Source organism: Rhinoraja longicauda, chromosome 10 (genome assembly GCF_053455715.1).
Source record: "Rhinoraja longicauda isolate Sanriku21f chromosome 10, sRhiLon1.1, whole genome shotgun sequence".
Lineage (NCBI taxonomy): Eukaryota > Metazoa > Chordata > Chondrichthyes > Rajiformes > Arhynchobatidae > Rhinoraja > Rhinoraja longicauda.
In genome coordinates this window covers 26,817,900-26,838,018 of record NC_135962.1, presented here as the reverse complement: position 1 = coordinate 26,838,018, position 20,119 = coordinate 26,817,900, and the positions used below count along the sequence as shown (strand labels likewise).

At 44.5% G+C, this 20,119-nt stretch overlaps 1 protein-coding gene and 1 long non-coding RNA gene across 2 annotated transcripts in view; one reads left to right on the top strand and one right to left on the bottom strand.

Annotated features, from left to right (window-relative positions):
* LOC144597299 (uncharacterized) overlaps positions 1-20,119 on the bottom strand; it is a 162,412-nt gene that overhangs the window by 76,083 nt on the left and 66,210 nt on the right. The gene's annotated exons all lie outside the window — the stretch shown is intronic.
* Positions 5,122-20,119, top strand: part of LOC144597298 (inverted formin-2) — a 76,147-nt gene continuing 61,149 nt past the window's right edge. Inside the window, exon 1 of the mRNA XM_078406476.1 lies at positions 5,122-5,415. The gene's annotated coding sequence lies outside the window, so the exon portion shown is untranslated. The remainder of the gene's footprint in view (positions 5,416-20,119) is intronic.

Genomic DNA, 20,119 nt, shown 5'->3' with positions numbered 1-20,119 from the left:
AACCCTGTATCTGTACACTGTCAACGGCCTGATTGTAATCATGTATAGTCTTTCTGCTGATTGGATAGCACGCAACAAAAATAGCTTTTCACTGTATCCTCGGTACACATGACACTAATAAACTAAAATGACTTAAAATAACTAAACTAAAGATGCATGGTCCAGTTGGGTGGCAATGAGTCCCATGCAGCTATAAGGATGGTCTGGAATCTGTTGCCATTTCCATTTTACCGTCAGCATTTATCATTCCGGCATCCACATCAACATTTCGGATAATTACTTGTGGTTATCAGGCACGCCCAGCAAGGGTTCTGCTCACTTAGTGATTCATACAGGAACCATGAAACTTGCCATGTAGTAGTCATGTGTAAAAGGATATGGGCAAGCCGAATGCATAATTATTTTCAAAAAAAGCCACAGCGTGCTTGTTACAGCAGGCACTCACTATCTATCTTGATCTATCCATACAATCCATAGGGTGGCAAGGTAGCGCAGCGGTAGAGTTGCTGCTTTACAGCGAATGCAGCGCCGGAGACTCAGGTTCGATCCTGACTACGGGTGCTGCACTGTAAGGAGTTTGTACGTTCTCCCCGTGACCTGCGTGGGTTTTCTCCGAGATCTTCGGTTTCCTCCCACACTCCAAAGACGTACAGGTATGTAGGTTAATTGGCTGGGTAAATGTAAAAAAAAAAAAAAAATTGTCCCTAGTGGGTGTAGGATAGTGTTAATGTACGGGGATCACTGGGCGGCACGGACTTGGAGGGCCGAAAAGGCCTGTTTCCAGCTGTATATATATGATATGATATGATATGATAATTCAACATTCTAAATTACTGCTATTAATTACGGCAATGGCACTAAACGTTGTGGCCTTTATCCAGTATCTGTGCACTGTGGACGGCTTGATTGTAATCATGTGTAGTCTTTTCGCTGACTGGACAGTACAAAACAAATGCTTTTCACTGTACCTCAGTAAACGTGACAATAATAAACTAAACTAAACTGTTAATCCAGCGCGCTCGAGCTTTAGTGATGCTGGACTAACAGATTTTTCAGTCTCTCAGATATTATTCCAACCGATATTAGTTGAGTTGAGTTTAGTTTAGTTTAGAAATACAGCATGGAAACCCTTACACTAGTTCTATCCTACACACCAGGGACAATTTACAGAAGTCAATTAATCTACACACCTGTACATCATTGGAGTGTGGGAGGAAACTGGAGCACCCGGAGAAAACCCACTCGGTCACAGCACCAGTAATCGGGATTGAACCCGGGTCTCTGGCATTGTGAGGCAGCAGCTCTACCAGCTGAGCCACCGTGCCACACTGCTGTGCCACTGTGCCACCCATAAATAAACCTACTTTTTATTCACTTTTAAAAAAAAGGTTATATAGGCAAATAAATAAATATTCAAATGGAGCATGTTAGTTTAAAGGACAGGGTGAATCAGAAGCAGGTGAATTTCAGGGGACACACAGAAACCTGGTTGTGGTGTGGACAAGATAGAGTAGGAACTAGGGTCCTCGTGCATTAAAGAAAGTCTTGGAACCAAGGCATGGTCTATTAAAGGGAGCGTAGGAACCAGTACATGTTGAGCCAGATGCCACAACGTTGGGTGATGCTACACCAAATTATCAGAAGGTGGATTATCAACATTTTTCTGTATAACACATTTTGAAATATTGTTGATAACCGGCAGTTGAATTTATGAGGTTTCCTTAGAATGCCAGGTATCCAAGCAGGCCAGATACTTAGCTCTCCTACAAAGGGGAGTTAAGTATCAGCTCTGCTTGGATACCTGGGTTTCCAAAGAAGCCTTGTAAATTCAAGGTTCCCAGGCTTCTTTATATTAAATATATATATATTTTTTTAATGAATTAAGAGTGGGATTGTGTACTAGTGGGAATAACATCTAATAGTCAGCAAAATCTGTTAGTCCAGCATCACTAAAGCCTCGTTTATGAACCCATTGGGAAGAGGGGAGGGGGGCAAAACTAGTTAAGGCTCACAAACTAGTGCAACTCACAGTTTTTTGTTGTTGTTTATTACATTTACAAATCTATTACTCACACACCAGCACAAGTATAACAATGCACGGCTCTTTTTTTTACTTCAGATAAAAACCCCTTTAACTCTGCTTGATTTTGAACAACGCATGGCTGGTGATCGTTTGGGGATGTATCTGCCCATGTGCACAGGAGATCATCAGTTTGATCCAATTTCCTTGCAAGTTGTTCTAGTTTGCCCTGAACACTCCTTGATAATACCGTAACCTGTGACAATTTGATTCATGCAACTCTTTTCATTGTACATTATACTTCAGAGATATAGCATGGATACAGGCACTTCAGCCCCTCAAGTGTAAGCCGACCATCAATCACCCCTTCACACACTAGTTCTATGTTATCCCATTTTCTCATCCACGCCCTGCACACCAGGGGCAATTTGCAGTAGCCAATTAACCTACAAACCAGCATGTCTTTGGGATGTGGGAGGAATCCGGTTCACACTGAGGAAACCCAAGTGGTCACAGGGAGAACGTACAAACTCCACACAGGCAGCACCCGAGTTCAGGATCGAACCTGGGTCTCTGGCACTGTGAGACAGCAGCTCTACCAGCAGCAAAAGCCACTGTGCTTCCCCTTTGTTTTAAGTCCATTAATTGTTTGATGTAGTGAAGTAGTCTATTTTCATCAAGGAAATATCATGCAGTTTGACGTTCAACCAAGATCGCAACAATAGGTGTCTTGAAGCTTCAAATTTATCATCATTCTGAAAGCTTCCCTCCGATCCACCTCCTCCCCACTCCACATCTGTACTGTTCACTTCTCCTCTATTCTTCCAGCCCATGTGAAGGGCATTGATCTGAAACCGACTGCCCATTTCCCTCCACAGGTGCTGCCCTATCTACCAGCTCCCTCCAACTGCTCTCCTTTTTTTCTCTTGCAGGAAAGGAGAAGTAAATAAATACATCCGACATGTCGCAACATTGAAATTTAAAATATTGGCAAAAGCATTCTTAAATTCCAGAGATCAGCATTATTCTGTTCATACAGGTCCATGGCTGTTCACAAGAGTGATCAGTCTATTGGATGATGTCACGTTGTTTAATCATTAAACTACACATTATTAAAGATGTTCATAATAAAGTAAGATGGATGAAGAAAATTAAACATATTCCATGTGTTAAACAAGAGTCAAGAGTGTAGGAAGGAACTGCAGATGCTGGTTTAAATCGAAGATAGACACAGAATGCTGGAGTAACTCAGCAGGACAGGCAGCATCTCTGGAAAGAAGAACGTCTTATTGTCATATGTCCTGAAACGGAACAATAAAATTCTTACTTGTTATAGCATAACAGATATGTAAATGTAGCACTCTGTAAAACCCATTATAAACAAAAAAAAAGTGTGTGCATGTGTGTGTGTATAAAACAAATAATAATAGTGCAAAGATAAAGTTAATGCCCCCAAGTCTATGTACTTCGGATCTTATTTGGAGGCTGTCTCAGAGTAATCTACTATTTCTGGACACTTGTAAGACCATATGACATGTAGAATTAGGCTATTCGACCCATCGAGTCTGCTCTGCCATTGATGCTCTTACTAATCAAGAACATATTAATCTCCGCTTTAAAAATACCCAATGACTTGGCATCCACAGCCGCCTGTGGCAATGAATTCCACAGATTCACTAGCCTCTGACTAAAGAAATTCCACCTCATCTCCATTCTAATGGTGTGTCCTTTAGAGGCTGTGCCCTCTGATCCTAGACTCTCTCACTACGGACACATCCTCTCCACATCCACTGTACCCAGGCCTTTCATTATTTGGTTGTTTTCATGAGCTCCCCTCCTCATCCTTCTAAACTCTAGTGAGTACAGGCCCACAGCCTTCAGATGCTCCTCATACATTAATCCAATCATTCTCGTAAAGATCCACAATATCTCCCTTCTAAAGGTACATCCTTTTAATTTGAGACTATGCCCTCTCTACTTGGGTATGGTTGACCGCGGGAGAAGACGGCAGGGGAAGAGAAAAGACATTCTGGCCTTCCATCACAGTGAGGAGGTGACTGGAGGAGAGTCACTGTGATGGATGTTTCTTTTTGTTTGGTGTAGGTTTATGATTGTGTGTTATTGCATATTTTTATTGCTTATTTTTATTGGTCTTATTGTTAGACTGTGGATAATCTTTCATTTCACTGCACATTTATGTGTATGTGACAAATAAATTGACTATGCTATTGAAATGTATGCAAAAAAAGCATTCCACTGTACCAAGGTACATATGACAATGAAGTCCCATTGAGCCACTGTAGCAATATGCTGAAAGCACTTTCTAAAAGTGTCAGCTGGGACATGGGTTTTAATTTGGTTTAAAATATTCCTAAATATACACAAAAATTGTTTGAATTCTAAACCAAACAAATAGAATTAGAAATAACACGAGGCACAGTGGTGCAGTAGAGTTGCAGCCATACAGCGTCAGAGGCCCGGGTTTGATCCCGATTACTGGTGCTGTCTATATGGAGTGTACATTCTCCTTGTGACCACGTGGGTTTTCTATGGGTCCTCCAATTTCTTCCCACATACCAAAGACGTATAAGTTTGTCGGTTAATTGGCCCTCTATAAATTGTCCCTAGTGTGTAGGGTAGAACGAGTATATGGATGATCGCTGGTCGGCGTGGACTCGGTGGACAGAAGGGCCTGTTTCCATGCTCTATCTCCAATCTAAACTAAACTAATTTAAATTAAAGCAGCGGAAATTTCTCTGTACTGAACAAATATTTTACGCAGCCACCAAAATGTTAAAGTTGCCTGAATGATTCTTGACATGCAGCAAATAAATGCAACGCGTCACATCTGACTGCACTCACATTTTTTTTTTTTAAATCAGGCTATTAAATGGGATTTTTCATTCCCAAGCCATTAATTGTAATAGTCATTAAAATGACTTTGCTTTATTCTGGACATTTCTGAAGTTGTAGTAGATTTCCACAAACTTTGAACAGAGGGGCCAGGTTATTATTGCGAAAAGAATGTCACATGACGAAAGCATGGAATGTGTGTTTCTCCCAGTCGTGAAACACGCCTCCGCAGCCTTGTTTCAGACAAGTTTTGGAGGAATTCAAAGCAGCATATACAGCAGACTTTCAGCAGTGGGGGAAAACTGTGCTAATGAATGTTCTGAGCACAGTGTGGAGAGGAGGAGTCCAGTGACTACACCCCTGATGATCAATGCTGATTGGGAAAGACTGGGGCTGTGGCCACGTTTGCTGCTCAGATTGTACATCAAGGCTGAAAAAGTAACAGACACACAGCTGATGGAAGAAAGCCACGTGAACCTTGGCTTTAACGACTGCTTAAAGAAGACCAAAAGCCACATCTGGACAACTGGAAGTTACTGGAAGTAAGTGGAAAACATTCAAATTCAGATGCAAAAATATTTTTTTAAGTAGTTTAATTAAGATTCTGATTTGAACCTCATCTATATTTAAATGAATCTGTTTAGATTTAGCAAACACTTTAAATAGTTCCACAGAATATCACAAATAAACTTTCCTTTGCGAAATCTTCCAATGTTTAAATCAATACTTTTTGTTGTTTGCAGAAGGGTCTTAATAGTTCACTGATTCAATACATATCAAACTCAGTAAATGACTTTACAAAGTGTAGACATTTCTGTTTGCTGGTCAAATACAGCATCCAGTTTGCAAACAACGCTGTCTACAGATGAACATTCAATTACAATAACAGTATTTTAATTGAAATAATTAATTTGCTGCTGTGTACTGTAAATAAAAGGTAGACATATTGGTCGAGGTATCAAAACTAGCTGTTCTTCTTTCAAATGTACCATTGCACAAACTAAGTTCGGAGCTGACAGGTTTAACATTCCAGATCTAAGCTGTCACACTCAATGGTGTACCACACCCTTGGTAACTATTAATGTGCTGAACTAGCATGTGTTTCAATTTTATGAATTAGAATTAAAAATGCTACAGAAACTAACCAAATTTACTCTGAATCATTTAAGTTGCTATGTAATAAAAAGGAACTGCAGATGCTGGTTTATATCAATAATGGACCACAAAATGCTGGAATAACTCAGTGGGTCAGGCAGCATCTGTGGAGAAAATGGAGTCTGAAGAATGGTCCCGACCCAAAACGTCACCTATCCATGTTCTCCAGAGATGTTGCTTGACCCACTGAGTTACCCCAGCATTTTGTGTCTATCTTTCATTTAAGTTTATTTTTCAAATTGCAGAAAAAGAACCAGAGTAAACTTGTGGGGTTAAGAATAAAACATTAAAAAGCTCAACACATAATGTAATGAACATTGTGGAGGTTATTATGTCTCCAGTCCAGACCAAGGAATGTTTAAGTGTTAAAGTTACCGTAGATCTGATGTAATTAAGTGGTGGCACAATTTCAGACTGCTTAACTGAGTGGAGGGAGACTCGTGTGATCCAAATTTCAGTTCAACATTGTTAATTGCTGACAATTTAGAATGACATTTATTTGTGTGGAGTCATTTCCTAGATTTGACAGGAAAGCCCTTACAGACTTAGTTATGAATAGATTTATATGCTTAATAATAACTAAGATCTTCTGAAGTAGCTTTCACATGACTTGCTAATCCTAAAGGAAGTATGGTTGTGAAACAAGATCTCTAACATACAATAACTTGTTGAGAGACCACAGGACAGTTTGAACAACCCTGACAGCAACAAAATGAATTTAGTTTTGTTTCATAATTTAGTTGAGAGATACAGCATGGAAACTGACCCTTCAGGCCTACTGAGTCCACGCCAACCATCGATCACTAGTTCTATAATAACCCAGCTTTGTATCCTACACCCTAGGGGCAATTTACAGAAAACAATTAACCTACAAACCTGCATGGCTTTGGAATGTGGGAGAAAACCCACCAATTGATGTTACAGTGTCGTTTGTCAAAATTCACAATGACATAGAAGGGAGTCATTTGACCCTTCGGGTCTGTGCTGGCTCACAGACTAATCCCATTCTCCCACTTATTTCCCTATAAGCCATGAGGCTGAGTGAACTACAAAGTTGGTAAGAAGGGAATGTTCTCCTGTGTACTCTAGTGGTCCATTGGTTTCATAAAGGATATCATGTTGGCAAGAGTTAAATTACTGAATACTTAATTTAGGTGCTCGGACTAATAAGAAGTTTTTTAAAAGATCTTTCACTGGGCAGCACAGTGACACAGCTGGTAGAGCCATTGCTTCACATTTCCAGTGCCCCAGGTTCAATCCTTGCCTCTGGTGCTATGTGTGAGAGGTTTGTACCATCTTTGTACGTTCTCCCTTTGTGACCACGTGGGTTTTCTCTGGGTGCTCCTGTTTACTCCCACATTCCAAAGTCGTCCAGGTTGGTGGTGCAATAACATAGAACTATTGTAAAGGTGATCGATGTTCGGCACGGATGTACTAACTCTACACAGACAGCACCCGTAGTCAGGATCAAACCAAGGTCTCTGGGACTGTGAGGCTCAGCTCCACGACTGTGCCACCAATCCACACTGACTGACTGAGGTCAGCTGATAAGAAAGTCAAGGATCCAATTTCACAGAGGCCCAGGTCTCGGAGTTCGGTGATGAGTTTGGATGAGAGTGTTGAAGACCAAGCTTCAGGTGATGAACAGCTTGTGTGTGCCTGCTATCCTGACAGTTATTAAAAGTGCACTCATACTTGTTATGTACTACAACCAATGTATTTGTTTACTGCATGAGTAACTCAGCTTGTTTGTTGACTTAGAACTTAGCCCAAAAATGGGAGTGTCCATCAGCAACAAAGTCTCTGCAGAATTGGATGAATTTCAGACATTTACTCTGTATTCTGGCACATGACCTTAATAAGTTGAGATCTGAAACTCACAACTCCTAGTTCAAAAAGCTCAAAGCTACAATTTTGTAGATGTTCTCAATAGCTGCTTCTGTAACACACATGCATTTTTAAAAATCTGCCTCTTCTTTTAAGACTTGCATCTGAATTAACAATACAATCAGAAAACCAACAATAATATAAACTTTGCATCGGAAAAGGTCTTAGCGTTGTTAAGACTCAAAATGAGCTGTTTAGTGGGCAAGTTTCCAAACACCTGGACTATTCAACTGAAGGCCTTAGTTACATTCCCACCATAGCAAATCGGGAATTTAATTTCAAGTAACGTGGAACTAAAAGCCAGCAGGAGTGAAACATAGGGATTGTTGCCAAAAACCAAACTCGGTCAGTGTTGTCCTTCAGGGAATAAAATCAACCATTGGGGAAGGTGTCATTTTCTTCATTTATTGTAGTTTAATCTTTCATAGTTTACATGGATTGGCCTGCAAAACCCACAGGATCACACAGCTCCCCAATATTCGCTATTATTTTATTTGTCTGCAGAAATTATGTGTTTTTAGATTTTTAGTTTTAGGTTTAGAGATACAACGTGGAAACAGGCCCTTCGGCCCACCGAGTCCGTGCCGAACGATCACCAGTTCTTGAGGCAGTTTAGAAAACCATCGTTGATAGGATTTGTCAATGTGAATCAGAGACTACCAGAGCAGCTTTTATACAACATTGCCGTTCCTGTCTGGCAAACAACAAAAATACCCCAAAGGCTGGCACAGTGGCACAGCAGTAAAGCTGCTGCCACACAGAGCCAGAGACCTGGGTTCAACCCTGAGCTTGGGTGCTATCTGTATGGAGTTCGTACTGTAACCACATGGGATTTCTCCGAGTGCTCCGGATTCCTCCCACACTCCAAAGACTTGTAGGTTTGTAGTTCAATTGGCTTCTGTAAATTGCCCCTAGTGTGTAGGATGCAAAAGTCGAATAACATAGAACTAGTATACAGGTGATCAATGGTCGGCACAGACTCAGTGGGCCGATGGCCTGTTTCCACTCAGTGTCTCTAAATTAAACTAAACTAAACCAGGCCATGGAAACATTGTTTCACAGTTCCTCATGCTTCCAGACAGCCAAATGAAAAGGAACATTCTGAAATAAATTTTCCAATTTGCAAGCAGCTGTTTGATCTAAATGGAGCAGAAAACTTTCTTTGAAGTCATGGAAAAAAAAAGTTCAATTTAAAATCCTTGTATGGAAAATCCCTGAAGCTGTTTTACATTTTTAGTTCATGGTGTATGATAAATTGGTTCAGCTATGGGGATTATTACTCAATGTAGCATTTCATAACTGGGTAGTAACAAATCTCAACGGCATAACTGATGCAGCCTTTGTCATTAGCAGCCTCTTCAATAAATTTGGACTTTATCATATCATATCATATCATATATATACAGCCGGAAACAGGCCTTTTCGGCCCACCAAGTCCGTGCCGCCCAGCGATCCCCGTACATCAACACTATCCTACACCCACTAGGGACAATTTTTACATTTTACCCAGCCAATTAACCTACATACCTGTACGTCTTTGGAGTGTGGGAGGAAACCGAAGATCTCGGAGAAAACCCACGCAGGTCACGGGGAGAACGTACAAACTCCTTACAGTGCAGCACCCGTAGTCAGGATCGAACCTGAGTCTCCGGCGCTGCATTCGCTGTAAAGCAGCAACTCTACCGCTGCGCTACCGTGCCGCCCAACTTTAGATAGAGGTACAGTGTTTAAACAGGCTCTTTGGCCCACTAAGTCCACGGAAACCAGCGATCACCACACTAGCACTATCCTACACACTAGAGACAATTTACAATTTTTACTTAAGCCAAATAACCTACAAACCTGCATGTCTTTGGAGCGTGGGAGGAAAGCGGAGCACCCGGTCACAAGGAGAAGCTCAGTACAGACAGCACCCATAGTCAGGATCAAACCAGAGTCCTTGGCAGCAATTCTACTGCTGCGCCACTGTACCACCCTATGGGCTGAATATTGATGGATCAAATGGCCTAATTCTGCCCTATCTCTTATGGCCTTTGATAATGTAATCTACATAAATGATCTGGATGTCAACGTACAGGGCATGATCAGCAAGTTTGCAGATGACACAAAGGTAGGGGGGGTGGTGAATAGCGAAGAAAGGATCTGCAAGCTGCAGGAAGATATAGATGAGATGGTCAGACGGGCGGAGCAGTGGCAGATGGAATTTAATCCTGAAAAGTGCGAGGTGATGCACTTTGGCAGAAATAACTTGGAGAGGGAGTACACCATGAATGGAAGGACCCTAGGGAAGACAGGGGTACAGAGGGACCTTGGAGTACAGGTACACAAGTCCTTGAAGGCAGCAGGACAGGTGGATAGGGTGGTTAAAAAGGCATATGGGTTACTGGCCTTCATTAGCCGGGGCATCGAATATAAAAGTAGGGGGGTAATAATGGAAATGTACAGAACACTGGTGAGGCCACAGCTGGAGTATTGTGTACAGTTCTGGTCACTACATTATAGAAAGGATGTGATAGCTTTGGAGAGGGTGCAGAGGAGATTCACCAGGATGCTGCCAGGGATGAAGGGCCTTGGCTATGAGGAGAGACTGGGCAGACTGGGGTTGTTTTCCCTGGAGCAGAAAAGGCTGAGAGGGGACATGATCGAGGTGTACAAGATCATGAGGGGCATGGATAAGGTAGATGGCGGGGAACTTCTTCCACTGGTGGAAGGTTCAACAACGAGGGGACATAGATACAGGGTAAGGGGAGGGAGGTTTCGGGGGGATGTGAGAAAGAACTTTTTCACCCAGAGGGTGGTTGGAGTCTGGAACTCACTGCCTGGGGTGGTGGTGGAGGCGGGAACACTCACAACGTTTAAGAGGCATTTGGATGGGCACTTGAAATGCTACAACATTCAGGGCTACGGTCCAAATGCGGGAAAATGGGATTAAAATTAGACTGTGTTTGGTAACGGGCGGCGCGGACACGATGGGCCGAAGGGCCTCTTTCTGTGCTGTAGGACTCTATGACTCTCTATGAATGCTCATACAGAGACACAGGGTCATACAGCGTGGAAACAGGCTCTTCAGCCCAACTTGCCCACACCGACCAACGTGCCCCATCTACACTAGTCCCACCTGCCTACTTTTGGCCCATATCCCTCTAAACCTATCCGATCCATGTACCTGTCTGAACGTTTTTTGAACATTGAGATAGTACCTGCCTCAACAACCTCCTCTGGCAGCTCGTTCCACACACCCACCACCCTTTGTGTAAAAAAGTGACCCCTCAGGTTCCTATTAAATCTTTTCCCCCTCCCACCTTAAAAGTACATTATCACTTTTATGATTTCACACTGATACTGACATTTAATCTTCACTGGATCACATATCGTTTTCAATAACCTGAAAACTACATTGCGAATTCAGGCAAAATGATCTTAATATATCTCCAATTTCCGGCAAATGTAGGAACAAGTAACTGCAGATACTGGTTTACAAAAAAAGACACAAAGTGCTGGAGTTACCTGAAGAAGGGTCCCAACCTGAAATGTCACCTATCCATGTTCTCCATAGATGCTGCCTGCCCTGCTGAGCTACTCCAGCACTTTGTGTTTTTATGTTTAAAATGCAGGCTGCGGGAAGTAAGCCCAAAGGCAGTATATTTTGGTTCAGCATATTACATTCACGCTAATGTCAACCAGCACTTTTTTGTAGGCACAAAACAGCAAAAAGCCTTTTATAAATCTAAACACGACCGCCTGGCAATTACTTTCAATGACAATTGATACCTTGTTCAATTAAACTGCTAAGGCTACAGTATTCAAGACCATGGCTGTTAAATCTCACCACTGTTTGCTAAAAATATAGTGAAAACTTGATAGGATTATTCAATCTGAATTCTGAAAGAGTTGTACCTGCGCACTACAAGACATATAATGCTGATTGGGGGGATAAAACAGCTGGATAATTTGGCATCTCCAACACAATCATGATACAATCACTGCACATCTTGTATATGTATGTGACAAATAAAGTGGACTTGACTTGACTTTCTTAGCCCAAGGTTGCACATTTTTATCTGCACTTCTCTGTAGCTGCAGCATTATATTCTGTAGTTACCATGATCTGCAGATGCTGGTTTACAAAAAAAATCACAAAGTTCTGGAGTAACACAGCGGGTCACACAGCATCTCCAGCATCTTTGTGTCTTTTTTTACATTATAATCTGTTTCAATCTATGGTATAATTGCACTCGGGTAGGGTATGATTTGCCTTCAAAGCATGAAAAATTAAAGTTTTTCACTGTATCTCAGTACCCATCACAATGACAAACCTATACTATACCTATACCTATATACCTATACCTATACTATACCTATACCGTCTACTCACCCACACCCCGATCCGTGACCATATCACCCCCGTCCTTTACAAACTCCACTGGCTCCCCATCCCCCAGAGAATCCAGTACAAAATCCTCCTCATGATCTACAAAGCCCTCCATAACTTGGTCCCATCCTACCTGACCGACCTCCTCCACAGGCACACTCCCACCTGCACCCTCCGATCTGCTGCTGCCAATCTCCTATCCACCCACATCCGGACCAAACTCAGATCCTGGGGGGACAGGGCTTTCTCCATCGCTGCTCCCACCCTATGGAACTCACTACCCCAAACCGTCAGAGACTCCTCCTCACTCACCACATTCAAAACATCACTGAAGTCTCACCTGTTCAGTACTGCCTTCAACCACTGAAGGTCACCTCACCTTCTGTCTCCTTTCTCTGTTCGTTTACTTATTTATCTATTTATTCACTTCCCTATGTTCTTTAAATCCCTGTAAAGCGTCTTTGAGTATATGAAAAGCGCTATATAAATGTAATGCATTATTATTATTATTATTATTATACCTTTTACATCATCTCCCTATAGCTCAGGCCCTCCAGTCCTGGCAACATCCTTGTAAATCTTCTCTGCACCATTTTTAGCTTAACAATATCTTTCCTATAACAGGGTGACCCAAACTAAACACAATACTCTAAATGTGGCATCACTGATGCCTTGTACAACTGGAACATAACCTCCCAACTTTTATACTCAATATTCTTGCCAATGAAGGCCAAAGTGCCAAAAGCCTTCTTAACTACCCTATTTACCTGTAACACAACTTTCAAGGTAAAACACATTCCTTGTTCTTATTTCGTATCATCCCGAACATAATATCCTGCCTCCGGATCTGACTGGAGAATTATTTTCTCTCAGGTTCTAACTTCAGCATAAATCATTGTAGCTCCTTCAAACTTGCAGCCAGTTCTCCCAAAGCCTTAATCGAGAACATAAACCAGTTTTTACATTTGGGCAGCATCATCGGAGACCCACGCCACTCTGGCCATGCTCTCATTCCACTCCTGCCATCGGGAAGAAGGTATAGGAGCCTGAAAACTGTAACATCCAGGTTCAGGAACAGCTTCTCCTTACAATCATCAGGCTATTAAACACTACAAACTCCACCTAAACTATGTACTATGAACTGCACTTGGGACCATGCTTTGCATTTGTTTTTGCACTATATTGTGTTTGGTGTTTTTTTTTAACTCCTTTTTGTTATATATTATGGTATCTACTGAGTACTATGTTTACATATCTGTTGTGTTGCTGCAAATAAGAATGTCATTGTTCCATTTAGGGCAGCACAGTGGCGCAGTAACGCAGAGACCCAGATTCGATTCTGACTATGGGTACTGTCTATAAGGAGTTTGTATGTTCTCTCTGCGACCGCATGGGCTTTTTCCGGGTGCTCCGGTTTCCTCCCACATCCCAAAGACGTGCAGGTTTGCAGGTTAATTGGTTTCTGTAAATTGTCCCTAGTGTGCAGGATAGAACTAATGTACAGGTGATCATTGGTCAGCGCGGACTCAGTGGGCCGAAGGGCCTGTTTCCACACTGAACCTAGTGTAATCAAGGCAGTTCGTAGTTCAATAGCCTGGTATTGCCGTTGGGAAGAAACTAAAACTAAAAACTATTTGACAATAAAACATTGTTGACTTGACAACTCGTATATCATGTGCCTGCATCTCAAAGGAGAATAGAAATTTAGGCTGGCCTGGATCTTGTGATCCTTGGAAATAAAGTGACAGTCCTCGCCACAGACCTCAAATAAAGCTGACCATAAAGATTGAGCAAGCTGCATGGAGTGGGCTTCCTGTTGCTGGTATCTTTTACTGTCAGGCATCCGCTCTCAAAGGTCATTGACATTTAGCTACAGGGATAGCATCAAGCAGGTTAGGCAGCCAGTCACAATAAAGCATTCCCGACAAATAGAAAGCCAGAAAATAAAATACAATTTTGTTAGATATGTATATGACAAAATGTCTGTGGTCTGATAAGTTGGCTGATGACACGGTTAATTGGCAGAGTGGTAGATAGCAAAGAAGGTTACGAAAGGATACAATAAGTCATAGATCAGATGGAAAGATGGGTGGAGAAGTGGCAGATGGAATTTAATCCAGACAAGTGTTTAGCAATGCACCTTGCATTGTGTAATACTGTCAAAACATGTACATTAAGTGGCAGGTACTTTGCAGCCCAAGAATCCTCTCTATAAAGTTGATATACAGAAGTACCATTGGGCGCAAGTTCAGGGTAAGGAATTTAAGAAATCGAGGACAGGGGTGTAAAACGATAGGAACAACATTTAATAGGAACCTGATGGGCAATGTTTTCACACAAAGGGAGGTGGGTATATGGAATGAGCTGCAATAGTAGGTAATAGAGGCAGGTACTATTACAGCACTTGAAAGGCACTTGGACAGGTACATGGAGAGGAATGATTTAGGGGATATGGGCCAAATGTGGGCTAGTGGGACTAATGAGCTTAGATGAGGCATCTTGGATGGCATGGGTGAGATGTTGTATGACTTTATGACTCTAAAACTGCTGAAATGAAAATATCAGAAACACTTCTTAACATCGATAAAAATAATTGAAATACTTTGAGCTGTAAATAATTTATCTGATGGAAGAACTGCCTGCACATGTAAAACGAGTTGATTAACACCACATTGGTTATTAAACAGTAATTGTGCAAAAAAATTATTTACACCTAATGTTGCATAACAATGTACTCAGGTTACTTTACAGCATGAGCAGGTCACAAATATATCAAGTTGTCCACAGATCAATGACTTGTGGATAAGAATGTGAAAGGGGATACTACGAGGAAGATGGGCAATTGTTGATCACATTTTCAGGATTTCCGTGTTTAAATATGCAGGTGGGAATTCCAGAAGTTGTAAAAGCGGCAACTGCTGACAGTGTCACCGTCAATAACAACTGCAAAATCCATGCCTTGGCCACACGCAATGAGATTACACACATCAGCAGAAACCTCACAGGTTACCAAGAAGACCTAATATCTGTGCCATTGATGAAACATCTGGGTGGACATAATAGGGTAGCATAGTGGAGCAGTGGTAGAGCTGCAATCTCACAGCGTCAGAGACCCGGGTTCAATCTTGACTGCGGGAGCTATTTGTGCCGAGTTTGTACGTTCTCCTTGTGACTGCGTGTGATTTCTCCGGGTGCTCCGGTTTCCTCCCACGTTACAAAGACGTGCAGTTTTGTAGGTTAATTGGCTCTGTAAATTGTCTCTAGGGTGTAAGATAGAACTAGTATATGGGTGATCATTGGTCAGCCTGGTCTTGGTGGGCTGAATGACCTGTTTCCACCGTGACTCTAAACTAAACTCAGCAGGGTTCCTGTGACAAACTCCACACTAAAGGAGAGAGGAGAATGGTCAGTTGAGCGTTTGGACAGCTGCAACAGAGATTGTGAGGGCCAAACACAGCCTTGCAAATGCAGAGAACAAGTTCTCAGTCAGGTATTGAAATTAGTTAGCTAGTTAGTTAATTTAATTTATTGTCATGTGAACCGAGGTACAGTGAAAAGCTTTATGTTGCGTGCTCTTCAGTCAGCTGAAAGATTATACATGATTACAATCAAGCTATCCACAGTGTACAGATATACATATTGACTCAACAAACAAAATGTTGAAGGTCATAGGATGGGTCATTTGCTGTTTTCTTGCCTTCCTGCCCACTGTTATAATGCTGGATGCCAGTTACATACTGATTACTCCTGACATCCTGTGTTACCATATCGATTTAATGAAAACAGTGCCAGATCATGTAATTGCCCAAATTGACTACAATGCCTAAAAAGGCTAGTGACACATGGTCAGTGGAACAGATTGATTTCCCACCACTGCCTGACTCACTGCCTGACCCACATGCCTGACCCACATGCACATGCCGGGGAGGGAGGGAATTGCATATTCAGAATAGAAAATGTTCTTGAGCCTTTAGTTTCAAATGGTATCCCAGTGATTATAAACCATTAGTAGGGTGATGGTGTCAGTTAGCACAGGAACAGACCCTTTGGCCCACCCTGCCCATGCCATCAAGACTCCATCTATACTGATCCCATTTATCAGCGCTTGGCCTGTATCATTGCCTTGGTGATTCAAGTGCTCATCAAAACACTTCTTAGATGTTGTGAGTGTCTCTGCCTTCAACACCAGCTCACTCAGTGTGCTCCAAAATACAGACATAGCTCCCTGCAAATTCCGCTCCAAAAATACCATTGAATATATTTTGGCTGTAAAAAGATTTTTTTTTAACGGATCTGACATGAACTTGTCTCCCTTCTTTTCCATTAATTTCCCTGCCTTTAATCAATTCCCTCAGATTTTGTCCTCTTTTTAAACTGGGAGAAAACACCACTGAAGGACAGAAGAGCAACGAACTAACATTATAACATAACTAGACCAAGTGGACCCGTTGAGTCCAAACCTCTCCTGCATTGGTGCAGCACCCTCTCCTCCCCTCTTCTCCCCCTCCCCTCCCCTCCTCCCTTTCTCCTCCCCCTCCCTCCCCCTCCCTCCCCCCCTTTCCCCTCCCCCTCCCTCCCACTCCCCTCCCCCTCCCCTCCCTCTCCCCTCCCCCTCCCTCCCATCCCCTCCCCCTCCCCTCCCTTTCACCCCCCCATTTCCCCTCCCCTCCCCTCCCCCTCCCCTCCCCCCCTCCCTCCCTCCCCCACCCCATCCCCTCCCCTTCACCTCCCCCCCATTCCCCTCCCCTCCCCCTTTCCCCTCCCCCTTTCCCCTCCCCCCCTCCCTTTATCTGTACACTGTGGACGGCTTGATTGTAATCATGTATAGCTCTTTTTTGACTTGATAACATGCAAACAAAGGTTTTTCACTGTACTTCACTGTACGTGACAATAATAAACTGAACTCCTGGAGTGTCCAAACATATGTCTTCATTAGGAGCACAGACATTGAAACATTTATTAAATGCCCTGGAGTGGTCCTCATCCTTGATAGTATTTGTGCTCATGGTTAGCACAGACAAGGTTTAGAGAGATAGACACAAAGTGCTAGAGTACCTCAGCAGGTCAGGCAGCATCCCTGGAGAAAATGGTGGTGAAAAATGCTGGGGCTGTTGTGGAAACCCTGTGGTAAGCAGTTCCAGGTATACTGTTGCCCTTTAAAAGTAAAGGCAAACTTCGTACTGGTCCTCCCGCCGCAGCGGAATGGACCAAAACCCATTTGAAATATCCAGCACCGTGAACGTGGTCGCGGATGCTGGGATACTTCCTATGAGGTCGGCAACTGCTGCCACCATGGGTGCGCAGGCGGGGATATTACTGTTGAGGACCCGGTAGTCCACCGTGGCCCTCCATGAGTTATCCGGTTTCCTAACCGGCCACAATGGAGAGTTTACGTGTGTGGCTATCAGCCTCAGCACACCCTGCTGCACCAGTGAAGATATGGCTATCTCCAAATCGGGTTCTGCCTCCTTGGGGAAATTGTACTGCCTTTGGGGTCTGGTCATGGGGTCCCCGTCTATGCTGACCTCGAACCCCACTACCCTACCACAATCGTGTTTGTGGGTCGCCAACGCGTTCAGGTTGCTCCCCACACACTCTTGTAGTTCGGCCGGGACCTCCGCCACCATGCACTCGAGGTCGTAACCCTCGGGCGGCTTCATGGTGCATAGAGTCCCTTTCCCCTCCTTTCCCCCTAATCACCATTATCTCACCCTTACCGCCCTTGTCCACCCAAAGGCAGTGGTTCCGTAAGTCCATAAGGATCCCATGGCTTACCAAAAAATCGGATCCAATGATCCCCTTTCCACCCCCTTCTGTCCACTTCATCAGGATACACTCCCATGTGGTATGGAATGCCCCCAAATGAACGGACAGCGGGATGGAACGCGCGCCAGCCTGTTCCTTCCCTGTGAACCCCGCCAGTGTGAAAGGGACCCCAGTGGACAGGGGAGAGTCAAAGGGTTCCTCTGTGTGGACCACGGTGCATGAAGCCCCCGTGTCCAACAGATAATTGCCCCTTTGCCTCTCCACTACCATCTCCACAAGCGGCCTCTTCCACGCATCGTAGCGGAGAGGACACAGATAGGCAGGCTGCGTGGGCTGATGTCATTGGGGAATGTCCAGTGCCCCCCCCCCCGCACCCGGGGAGCTGGTAGCGACTGCCACCTTCCCCTGTGCGGCCATGAGGGACCGCATCACCTCGATCATCGTTTCGATAATCTCGGGCTTAACTGGGACATCGGCGCGCAGGGTGGTGCCAACCCTATCTTCCTTGGTGTGGACCCTGCAATCCTTCCGCCAGTGCCCCACCTTACCGCACCTGAAACACTTGGACTGCGCGGTAGGGTTACCCTCCTGTCGCCACCACTTTTGGGCCAGTGCAGTAGCCTCCGCTACGTACACCTTCCCTTTTACTAGTCGGGTAGACGTACTCCGGGTGTTACTATACCTTACCGTGAGACGGTCCAAAACCGCCTCCTCTGTACTATTTGTGGGATCAAACCAGGCTTTCGCCTGCTCCCTGACGGCTGCCAGGCTGTTTGACACCAAACATCGGAGCCACTGGGCTCTCCCATTCCCGACCCGGACATCCCACGCGGGGACGTGCGAGCAGCTGCTCTGATACACTGTCCACAGTCGCGCCGCAAAAACCCTTGGGGGTTCTCCCTCCATCTGGAGGGTCTTCCCTAATCGGGCAAATGGACCCTCATCGCCCATCCCCAAGACTTCCAGGACCTCGTCCCGCAGGAGATCGTAGGTCCTGGTCCCTCTTTTACTCTCATCTGAGAGGCATTGGAGGATCGAGCTGTCCAGGGAGAACAGCAACAATTTTGCCCGTTCTCCCTCGTCGCAACCGTTGATTGCGGCAGTTTGCTCTATCTCCCTGAAATGCAATGAAGGGTCCCCTGATTCGGACAATTTTGCTACATGCCCGATCATGGCTCTTAACTGCTGGGAGCTGTGGGGCACCACGATCTCACTCTGAATAGGTCCGGCGTCCCCATTCTGCATGGTGGGTCCCCGTCTGGTTTCCAGGACCGGGCACATGGACGCCGGTGCCGAGTCCTCAACCGGGAGCTCCTCTCTCTCTCTCTCTCTCTCCCCTACACTACCCCTTTTCCAGGATGCCTCGTAGCTAGGAGGATCGCGGAGTCTGGGGGCTGAAGCCACCATGGTCTTTCTAGGGACCGGAACCGGGACCTTCGCACCCGCTAGTGACTGGCCCGCGGGGGGGTTCATCAAACAGACCAGCCCGCTTGCTTTATTTAAAGCACCCCGCAGACCCTCTATCTCCTGCAGGCAGGCCCCGTGGTCGGCCCCTTCCGACCTGTCCTCCAAAACCATCTTATAGGCTGCCCTAACTCCCTTAAGGTTCTCTTCCTGGGTCTCCAGCTGGTGGCTCAGGGAAGCGCACTGCTCCCGGAGCCTGCCCTCACTGAGCATAGCCTCAGTGATCTGACACTCCATCAGCTCTACCCTGGCTTCGTGGCGGTTGGTCACGACCCGGCGCTCCTTGTTTAAAGAGTCCAGCGCCTCAATCAATTGGTTCCCACCCGCAGCCTTCTCCTCTACCTCCTCCTGAAGGTCCCTGAACTGGGCTGCCTGTGCCACAATCACGCGGTCCAAAAGCCGGACCTGCTTTTTATAGCAGGTCAGCCAGACCGCCTTTTCTACAGCTTTCTTGTGGGCTTTACTGGCCGTCCACCAGATCGCTGCATCCAGTGGGCGCTTGTCCTCTAACAAACCACACATCCATTGTTTGGTGATATTCACCTTGCTAAAAACATAGTCCGCAATGCGCTCGTCCATTACATCCCTAGTTTTAAAATCTT